The 11,987-nt window shown below is 33.2% G+C and overlaps 1 long non-coding RNA gene across 1 annotated transcript; it reads right to left on the bottom strand.

The window, feature by feature from the left end:
* Window positions 1-8,205: 8,205 nt before the first annotated feature.
* On the bottom strand, window positions 8,206-11,245 carry LOC141664283 (uncharacterized). Its single transcript, XR_012551938.1, has 7 exons — window positions 11,117-11,245; window positions 10,199-10,238; window positions 9,726-9,792; window positions 9,521-9,630; window positions 9,256-9,312; window positions 9,037-9,153; window positions 8,206-8,316 (listed from the first exon to the last, which is right to left on the bottom strand). It is a non-coding gene; the product is annotated as an uncharacterized LOC141664283 (long non-coding RNA).
* Between the last annotated feature and the right edge of the window lie 742 nt (window positions 11,246-11,987).

Below are 11,987 nucleotides of genomic sequence, written 5' to 3'. Positions count from 1 at the left end.
TATACCCAATGTTTACTTTTATTATTACTCGGTCAAGGATAACTTCCAATAGTATCAGATTGTATTAATTCTCGTATAGAAATATAATGACTTCAGGTCTAAGGACCAATACATCATTATGTGAGATTAACTTATGACACTATAAACATGTAGTATCTCACAACGGGTCAATCCAGTACCATGTATCTAATACATGTACATGTGTTTTGACTTTAGCATCACCATACCTATGAACAATGAGATGTGATCATCAGTCAACAAACACATTAGTCTCAATGTATTTATTATCATCCCTTAATAATAATACTTGACTAGGGACCTTTAGGAATATCAATACTATTCTCATAATCTCGTTTCTAAGTCATGTACTTAGAGATATAGATTTACATATCATATTCCAAGGACATCTATTAATCTAACATTTTATCATAGAAAATAAAGATATAATAAATTTCTAAAGAATAATTCATAGAATTATAATTAATAATCCAAATGTCTCATAACATAAACATAATAGTGTTGTCTATTGGGCTAACAATCTCCCACTTGCACTAGAGCCAATCACCCATGTATCTAATACCCATGGAACTAGTATGACTTTCGTGTTTTTTTTTGTGATAAAGTCTTAGTCAATAGGTCTAGAACATTATCATCAGTATGTACTTTACATATATTTATATCTCCTCTTTCGTTAATCTCTCGAAGAAGGTGATATCTCCTAAGTATATGCTTTGCCCGGGAATGGGACCTTGGTTTTTTAGCCTGCGTGATGGCTCCATTATTATCACAGTAAAGATCAACTGGATCTATGATCGATGGAACCACACCAAGTACCGTTATAAATTTCCGTATCTAAACAGCCACCTTGGCTGCTTCACTGGCAGCAATATACTCAGCTTCCATTGTAGAATTGAACTCTTCCAGCTTACAACACCTCTATTAAGGAAAAACACAAAACCTGACTGAGATACAAAATCGTCTCTGTCTGTCTGGAAGCTAGCATCAGTGTAACCCTTTACAACTAGCTTCTAATCTCCTCCATACACCAAGAATGAATATTTAGTCCTCTTTAAGTACTTAAGAATATTCTTGACAGCTGTCCAGTGACCCTCACCTGGATTAGACTATTATTTTCCTGTCATGCTCAAGGCATACGAAACATCGGGACGAGTACATATCATCGCATACATTATAGATCCAATTTCTAAAGCATATGGAACTTTGCTCATACGGCCCTTATCATCTAATAATTTAGGGCAGTTATCTTTTAAGATCAATATCCTGTGAGACATTAGGACATATCCTTTTTTTGCCTCTTGCATCCCAAAATGATGCAATACTTTGTCAATGTATGTAGTCTGACGTAGGCCGATTAATTTCCTTGATCTATCTCTATAGATCTTGATCGCTAATATATAGGTAGCATCGCCTAAGTCCTTCATCGAGAAACTATTTCCTAACCAGGTCTTAACAGCCTGTAGAGAAGGTATGTCATTCCCTATTGGTAATATATCATCTATATATAGTAATAGGAATGCCACATGGCCCTCACTAACCTTCTTGTAAACACATGGTTCATCTTCATTTTGAAGAAAGGCAAATTCTTTGACTGTTACATCAAAATGACGATTCGATCTTCTTGAGGCTTGCTTCAATCCATAAGGAGATCGAAGCAACTTACAGACCATCTTAGCAAACTTGGGATCGACAAAATCCTCAGGTTGTATCATGTATATATCATCATCAAGTCTCCCATTTAAGAAAGCATTTTTGACATCCATTTGCCAAATCTCATAGTCGTAGTAAGCAGCTATTTCTAGAAAAATCTTGATGGACTTGACTATAAAAACAGGTGAAAAAGTCTCATCATAGTCTATACCATGAATTTTTTTGAAACATTTTGCCACTAGCCGTGCCTTATAGGTCGGTATTTTACCATCCATGTTAGTTTTCTTTTTAAAAACCCACTTACACCCTATAGGTTTACCCCTTCAAGTGGATTAACTAAAGTAGATACTTTATTTTGATACATGGATCCCATCTCGGATTTCATGGCCTCTAGCTATCTCTCGGAATCTGGACTGTTCATAGCTTCTTGGTAGGTAAGAGGCTCATCATTGTCTATGAGCATCACATCATCACTTGAGTCAAGAGAAATCCATAATATCTATTTGGTTCATGATGAGCCCAACTAGATCTACGAATAACTCGTGTTTACGGAGCAGGAACATCTTGATGTACATCCTGCCCACTTTCCAACTCTGGTTTAATATTAATTTGTACAACTCGATATTCATCAAGATCTATAGTCCTCCCACTACTTTTCTTGGAAAGTTACTCTCTTTCAAGAAATACAGCGGTTCGAGCAACAAACACTTTGTTCTCGGTAGGATTATAGAAACTATACCCTTTAGTTTCTTCATTATATCCCACAAAATAACATTTATCCGATTTTGGTCCTATCTTGTCAGATACCAAGCATTTCAAAAACGCTTCGCATCCCCATACTTTCATAAATTACATGTTATGACGTTTCTGAGTCCATATCTCAAATAGAGTCTTTGAACCGATTTAGTTGGAACTTGGTTTAGTGTATATGCAGATGTTTCTAGATCATAACCCCATAAACTTATTAGAGGATCTGCTAGAATCATCATTGATTGCACCATGTCCAACAAAGTACGATTTCTCCTCTCAGAAACTCCATTCCATTGAGGCGTTTCAGGAGGAGTAAGCTGTGTTACGATACCACACTCCTTCAAGAAACCTTTAAACTCGAGGCTTAAGTATTCTCCTCCAGGATCTGATCGTAGAACTTTTATACTATCCCCTATTTTCTTTTCCACTTCGACCTTGTATTTTTTGAACTTTTCAAAAGAATCAGATTTGTTCTTCAAAAGATACACATATTTATATTTACTGAAATCATCATTAAATGTAATGAAGTAATAAAATCCACCTTTTGCCATCGTACGCATTGGACCACATACATCACTATGTATAAGTCTTAATCATTTGGTAGCCCTTTCATCTTTTCCGGTAAAAGGAGCTTTAGTCATTTTGCGAATGAGACAAGATTTGAATTCTTCATATGATTCAAAATCAAACTTATCCAAGTAACCATCTTGATGTAATTTGGAAATGTGTTTCTCATTTATGTGATCTAAACGATAATGCCAAAGGTATATTTGATTTGAGTCTTTCATCTTAATACGTTTATTATCATTATTTATGTTATAGACAGGAGTATATAAATCAAGAGCATAAAAACCATTAAATAAACGTGCAACGACATAGTTAATATTATTCAATGAAAAGGCATAACTATTGTTCTGAATCAAAATCAAAAAACCTTTCTTGTCCAAACAAGAAACCAAAATAATGTTTTTGCAAATCGCAGGCACGTAAAAACAATTATCTATTTCTAAAAAAAGCACGGACAATATTTCAAACAAATCAAATATTGTCTTTTTTGCAAGAACAATTACCTTTCTTGTCCAAACAATTTGTCTACTTCGCCAATGTCCTACTTCTCTGCAGTTCCTGCATATTTATACAAATGTGAGAACCACATCCAGTATCTAATACCCAAGATGTAGAAGTAGACAAATTGACTTCTATAACATAAATAACTGAATCAGAAGTGGCAATAACAGCCTTCTTCTTCTTCAGATCCTCCAAATAAGCATGACAGTTCCTCTTCCAATGACATGGTTTCTTGTAACAGTGACAATCACCAACCTTTTGAACACCACCTTTAGCTTCAAAGCCTTGGTCAGATCAGGTCTCATATTGGCAATAGATTTAGATCCCCTCTTCCTCTTGCCTTTCTATTTACCCTTTCATTTGGCCTTCCCCTTCACCATCAACATGGGAACAGGGGACGCCTTCTGAATGTTGGTCTCAGCAGTTTTCAACATTGCCAACAATTCGGTGAGGTTCTTATCTATCTCATTCATATTATAATTCATCACAAATTGAGAATAACTTTTATTTAAAGATTGCAAAATTAGATCAATCTGATGCTCCATAGCAATCGGGGCACCCAATTTGGCAAGATACTAAATATAACCTATCATCCTTTGAACATGCGGTCCAAACGGATCATGTTATCCCTTCTTACATGCGTTCAATGACTTGAAAGTAACAAACCTCTCCTGACGAGCCTATCCTTCAAACATATGTTTAAGGTGCTCAATCATATCATAAGAATCCATATTCTCATATTGATTCTAAAGTTCAGCACTCATGGTCGCTAACATGAGACATTGAACATCCGTGTCATCATCGATATGTTTCTGATAAAAAGTATGTTGAGCACGGGATGCTCCTTCATGGAGAGGTTCAGGAGAAGGAATATCTATTACATAGAGCTTCCGCTCTTGTTTGAGGACAATCCTCAAGTTCCTCTGTCAGTCAAGGAAGTTTGTTCTTGTTAACTTGTCCTTCTCAAGGACTAATCGCACAGAGAAGTTGTTTGAATTGTATGCCATTTGATATCTTCAATATTTAAAATGCATAAGATAAATTAGTCTACAGACGATTATTAAATTATGTTCAAGTGATTAGTTATATATATTCAAAATATATATCCCACTATTTTATCAAATTAATAGCCCTAACTATTACTCCCTTAGTCCCTTATAATTGTTTATATTTCTAGGTAAGTGTCCAACACGCATTTTAAGGTGCATAAAAAGTATAGTTATGTAACTTATTTTTACAATTTTTTTTCTGAATAAAAGTTTTAATTTTTATTCAGAAAAATAAAATTATAAAAAAATTTTACAGAACTATACTTTATATGCACCTTAAAATGCGTGTTGGACACTCTCTAAAAATGTAAACAATTGAAAGGGACGGAGAGAGTAATTCGGAAATAATATCTTCTATATACTTTCTAGTGAGCCAAGATCCATATTTTATCATATCTTAGGTCAACTTTGGCTTTTCTCCCAAAACAAGATTATTTGGGTAGACAATATTTGTCAATTATATCAACTATATAACTCTTGGATAGTTTAGTGGAACAACATTTGTTCGTATTCATCCAGTAAATCTCGCCAAAATCTATACCTCTAAGTTCACAATCCTATTGTGGTAACTTAGTCAAGTCAAACCCAAAGGTCTAAAAAGTATCATATACTTCAACAGGCCTTCCCACGATAGATGGAAGTACTTCGCTCAGGAGAACCCACTATTTATCGATCTAGGGGTTAACGCGTTGGACATATTGGAAGGCATTTAAACAACTTAATATAAATATTAGGGTTTTGTTAGTATTAAAATGATCATGATCCCTCTACAAAGAGATTCCCAATTTTTCCTTGAATAAAATACTTCAAATCAAAACTCGTCAATGGTTTGATTTCCAGGTAGTGAGGGAGTCACATCGGTCTCGCTTAAAACCCACAATCTTACAAGTTCAATGACCCCTTTTTGGAAAAATCACCCCAGATCGGAAATAAAGAAGATTCGTATTTTATTCCGTGTTTAATAAACACGATAATCTCATAATATTTTTGTCTACCAAGACATTGTGTGCATACTTGGATTATTATGTGTTAATGATGCCTACAGTGAGTTTACTTGTATTTTCGGACAGTTTTTGGGATGTTATGTGAATGAGATTTACAAAGTGTGAAGTACTATGATATGTTTCATGCTTGAGAGACTTGGTGAATGAAAATATATGATTTTGTGGGTATATCTTCTATAAATCCTCATGAAAATATATAATTTTTTATTTTAGAAATCAAGGAAATCCTAAACTTCCATGGATTGGAGAATAAGAGTTTAATTTGGAGATTTATTACAAGGAAATTCGGATTTGTAGGACTACATGCGTGCAATTCACTGTTTGGGCCATATCTTGAGTTCTAGAAGTCAGAATTGGATGATTTAACAGCCCACGTGAAACTAGGGAATTATCTTTCATTCTACGAAGGTCCAAGTATCAAATTACAGCTAGAGCGGGCCGCATTTATTAAAGAAAAGTTAGCTACGAATTTTACTTTAGAAACCCAATCAGTTTAGGAAACATACTTGTATTTTTCCTAGAAGCATTAAAAGACTGTTATTATATATACATATACATATATATACATATATATATACATACATAGCAGGAGGATGATTATTTTTCTTCTTGTAAAAGATTAAATATTTTCTTCTCTATTCTCATTAACTTTAATTATGTGTTCTTATTATATTATGTATTTTGTTAATCTAGTTATGAGTGAGTAGGTTTTTAATCTAGGGTTAAGTTGAACCCTGGTTATTATTGATGTATGAATTTCCCAATCCCACCAATTTAGTTTATTACATGCTCTTGCTTATTGAGTTGTGCCTAATTAAAAACTACATGTCAGAGGTGATTATGTGTATTGTTTGAACCCAATAAATATTTATCAGCGAAAGTTGGACTTAGGTGGTTTTGATTTATCCAATAAGGACATGAAATTCTCCATGAAAATAGGTAGAATGGATTTTTAGGAAGTTAGGATATTGTGTTTAATGTCTCTAAATTGCATGATACCATGAAAATAGGCTTGATTGTATTTTAGAGATGCCATTAATACTCGAGAGAGGTTATTGGTATTTTATAAGGCGCGTCTTTCCTCTTGAGTAGTATATGATTGAGTTAGGGTGGAAAATCATAATTGCACTTTTATTCATGCTAGTGGCGATACTTAACTCTGGATTTTTTTAGTTATTTGACTAATACAACAAAATTACACTAGTATAATTTTAGTTAATCAATCTCTCAATTTTTATTGTGTTACTTGCTTAGTTAAATCGAGTCAAAAATTACTAGTGATTGGTACCTTTGTCTCTGTGGGATCGACTCTGACTTCCCTACTACATAGTTAGAAGGATTTGTTATGAATTATTATTTGATAGGCACGCGACAGCCTTGTCAAATTTTTGGCGCCGCTACCGGGGACAAAGCGGTATTAGATTAGTAAATTTTTGAGTTAGTTAAGCTAAGTCTTTTAGTTGTGTGCTTCGGCTATTATTCCTTTGTTATTTAATATTAGTTTCTAGTTTTCTTGTTGCATGCAAACTCGAAGTTCAGGTACTGAAAACTTGATTGCTTTTATCCTGAAATTGAAGCTACATCAATAAGACAAGCTGGTGCATGAAGAAAACAAAAAGACAAGGAAGTTATGGGTGAAGCAGTTAAAGCTTTCACTGAGCAGGGTATGCCAGATACTAGCTTTCACTGAGACCAGCAGTCACGCCTACCCACTTTGAAATCAAACCTCAATTCATCCAATTCTTCTCTAATGATTCTTTTGCAGGATTATCCACTGAAAATCCTGTTGATCATCATGAAAGTTTTCTGGAGAAGTGTGATACGATAAAGTTGACTAATGTTAATGATGATTCGATAAAGTTGCGATTATTTTCATTCTCTCTTCGAGATGCAGCAAAAGATTGGTTGAAAGATGAAGTTCCAAACAAGTTCACTACTTGGGATGGTTTATCAAAGGCCTTTCTACTCAAATTGTTTAGTCAGAAGAAGACTGCAAAGCTCAGGAATGACATATCTAACTTTTATCAATATGATGAGGAGTCCCTTCATGATGCATGGAAAAGATACAAAATGCTTCAGAGACAATCACTAGTACAAAAAGTGTCATACACGTCTGTTGAAAACAGAATACACGTCTGTTGAAAAAGGTCATATGCGTCTGTTTTCAACAGACGTGTATGGAGTCGTATCAGCTCTAATATATATGCATCTGTTGTGTTGTGAACAGACACAAATATGTATTAAACGTCTAGTTACAACAGCCATCTAAAGTGTTGGACGGACGCATAAAGTTTGCTTTGATACGACTATTCATATTGACCAGACGTATAAAGTTTCTTGCGTCAGTTTGAACAGACACATAATGATACACAACAGTCGTATAAGTTAACATTTTGTGTCATCTGTTTGACAACAGACGCAAAATGTTGTACATATAAAAAATTATTCATATTTTATATGCCACCTGCTTTTCAGCATATATATATATATATATATATATATATATATATAACTTTTCAGCATATATATATATATATATAAAAGACACATAGAACAGGAACTTTCAAATTAAAAATCAAATTCTTAATAAATCAACATCAAGTCATTTAACATTAGTTAGGTATTGTCTACACTAAATATACAAGATGAAAATAACAGTTAAGTCCTAAACACTAAAAATGCCCCAGGTCAAATTTTAAGTCCTCTATAGCAATCAACATCCATTAAGAAGCTATTAGCAACCATGGAACACACTTTCCACAACACATCGAACAAGCCTGAACATTATTAAAATGCACAAGTTAACTCAAAAAAAATGAAAGATGTCAAAGAGCAAAACACTGCAAAATGTAAGACATAATGTAAGACACAGTCTAAGTGCAAAATTGAAAACACTTATAATTAGAGAAAATAACATGTCTAAATAAATGTCATGGTTGTGAAATTGAATTATATCAATGCAATTAGTCCCCAAAAATGTAGAAAATTAAGTCACTCAATTTTTATAAACACATATCTATTAAACAAGTATAGAATTAATTTTGCAATGAGCTGAGCAATAGAGTTAAATAAAAGGAGCAACAGATCTTATTTCCTTAGAAATGGACTGAGAACCTGCAGTTTTATCAGGTGATTTATATGACAAGGTGATATCCTAAGACATTAAAAGAGAGATACCTTGAATTCAGAAGGTAAATAGAACAATTTTTAATAATCCAAAAAAAGACATCATATAGAGGGATGTTGAACAGGCTATTTGCATATTTTATTTTAAATATTTACATGACATTTAAAAGTTAACATATAAATGATATGTAGACCCCATCAACATTTTTAGGCTAACTTAATTTCATCATGCCTACATTACTGACTTAACAATACATTATCTCCCTCTATTTATATCTCAATATGTACTCAACTAAAGGCTAATCTCCTTCACATTTTTTAGCACTGCAATAGACGTGGTAAACAGAGTGAAAAAGCATCTTTCTTCAAACCTTTTACTTAAGTCTGAGTTTTGGCGCTTTTGCTCCTGACACTGAACTTCTCTTCCACCTTTTAGTTGGTGTCATAGGTCTTCTGGTGAGAATCATTGCGCTCTGGCCTTTTAACATCTGCCAAGATCATGCCTTTTTCATTATTTTTAGGATTAGCGTTACAGTCAACTTGTGAGAGAAAATCTTCTGGTCAATAGATAATAATAAATAAACAGGAACCTGGCGAGACTGATCTCCATGATTCCAAGTGTCTAGCTATTTAGGAAAAACAGTAGCCTAGCAAAGGAGCATAACATTATTGTGAATTGCTAAGTTCGATCTTAGTTACTTAGTTACCAGGGAAAACATAAAATGAAGACATTTATAGCAAGATAGGTTAATAAATCACTGCCACCAAGTATTTCATAAATCAAAATTAGTCGATTATTCATTTAAATACAAATTAATTTAGCCTACGCAGATTAGTAGCATGGCAGATTATTACCTAAAAAGTTTCTAGCAAGCGTCATTTTAATTCCATCCTTGGAAACAACATGGCTGTCGACAAGGGTACGGTGGTCTGAAGTGAAGGCAGTAAGGTCCCTATTCCGTATCCTAGAGCAGTCATTAGTGACCGCGATTGTTATATTTGTTCATGGTAGCTTTGATTTTGAAAAAATATAACTTTAGTAAAGATACATATAGCTTACTGGTTGCTGCTAGCAGGACTTCATTTCCTCTGGGCTGATCATCCATGAACGGAGTGACATCGTACACCTATAATAGTGATTTTACATTACTAGTTCACAAGTAAGGTCTATAAAGTAAGAAACTTATAAAATTAGAGAAATAGAACTCACATAAACATCTAGGCATCTAACTTTAAAAATAAAATATTGTCAAACAAATGTGTTATGTATCATCAGGTGCTCAATTATAGAAAGCGTTTACCACTACTACAGACTTCCTATAGATCTACCTACTCAATTTAACTGGGAGGGGGTTAATTCTGATAAAATGCAAGTTTCTGATGGTTCACGCGTAATTACTCAAAAATCCTAAAGAGCCTATTATTACTTACGCAGAGTGCCTTATAGATATATTTTATACAAGGGATATTAAGTTCAAGATATATAGTGATTAGAAATTAGAATACAGATGAAGAATTTGATATTGATTATACCTCATGGAGACTGGAGTGACCCTTAAGATATAGCTCTCTTCTGCACAGGTTCAGAGTCAGCAATATGATAAACTATTTCTGAATTAGTACTATTAGGCTTCAGCATAGATGCTACCACTATTATTAAGAGAAAATAAATGATATAATGGAGTATTAAAAGAAAGATAATGTTATCACATAACTAGAGAAATAGAAAATGTAAGAATTAACTATGACTTGCAGTAAACTAAAAAGAACATGGAAATAAATGCACAAACAATGTAAATGGTTTATGTTGTGTCGATGTTGGTCTGAATTGGTGGTATAGTTAATTTCATCCCCCTGTTTTATATTTTAATCATTGTAATATAAACTATAGCATGTATTACTAGGATTTCCAGAATTATGAACAAGTACCTTTAGCAAAAGTGATTTAGTATAAAATAAGTCAAATTATTATAATTAACAAAGACCGATACAAGTTCTAGTTTAACATACATATTAGCTTACTATACAATTTCTAGGATCATTGGTTGTTCACAGACACACTACCAGGAACCTGTCGGTGCCTGGTAAAGAATTGTTAGTCACATGAATTAAAATGAGTCCATGTTCCTAAGGCGACCTCTTTTTTTGGCATTAAGGGGTGCCTGGTACCAATAACGTCATACGGAAAAATACTTTTGCTTTAACATGAATCTGAAGTCAACTCTCAACTCAAATTACAATAAAATATAGTTAAATCATTGCATAACATCCACTCTATTAACTATAAAAATTAAGTTAACACTCTAAATATTATAAACCTTATTATAAATTTTTCTACAAGTAATAGGAATTTAGACAAATACATATATGTACGAGACTTTCTTACAGATGAAATAAACATCTAAAACATCGAATTCAAGCAATATGCAGTACTAAGTAGAATTTTAATACCTTTCTGCGAGTCATATTATCCGTTGCAACCTCAATTAGTCCCATTAAAACTCTGAAAAGCATAAGAACTGCACACTTTCAAATAATCCATAACTATAAATGTATCAAATTCTTGAAAAATGATATCTATACAAACACATAATAATTAAAATCAAAAAAAATATAAAACACAAATTAGTGTTTGGAGGTTAAAGATATATTGCCTAACTTCTTTATCCTCGAGCCAACCAACAATTATGTATACAAAACCACAGAAAAGAATGAAGTACTAATAAATATACAACAAGAACATGAGACTTGTTCGTGTAGCCATCGGGCTCACTCATTCCCGAAAGTCCAAGGGATCATTATTTTTCACCTCCTAGTACTCCAACCAGAGGGCTTTTTAATATGTTGTTCAAAACAATTTTCACAACATAAATCCATCACGAAACAATTAGAAAAACTTCGATTGGTCTGAGTTTTAAAATTGGTGATTTATAGGGTTTCGAGTATATGAAGAAATCGAGTTTTTAAAGAAAATTAAATCGTGAAATATATGTAATCGAGGTTGGAGAACACAATTTTGGTGTTGGTTTTCATGAGAAATGGATAATTTTGCCGCAAAAATAGAGATCAGCATAAAGGTTTGTGAGGCGAGAGGTGTAAGCAGCGAGATAAACTGAGTTTTATATAATAATGTTTATTGTAATGTACTTGACTATTTGGTATGTAACGGTTTTGATAGATAACTTTTAATTTCTATTAAACTTATACGTCTGTTATGCAATCTTTCAATTAAAGTTTATATCAAGCTCATCCCATCTTTTTATGTCTGGTATAAAGACGGTAGTTCTTCAATTTTAAATTTGTATGCAACTTCTTTTTACAG

This window comes from Apium graveolens, chromosome 6, assembly GCF_009905375.1.
Source record: "Apium graveolens cultivar Ventura chromosome 6, ASM990537v1, whole genome shotgun sequence".
Classification (NCBI taxonomy): domain Eukaryota; kingdom Viridiplantae; phylum Streptophyta; class Magnoliopsida; order Apiales; family Apiaceae; genus Apium; species Apium graveolens.
The sequence above is the reverse complement of the archived record's forward strand: the minus strand, read 5'-3'. Positions and strand labels throughout refer to the sequence as shown.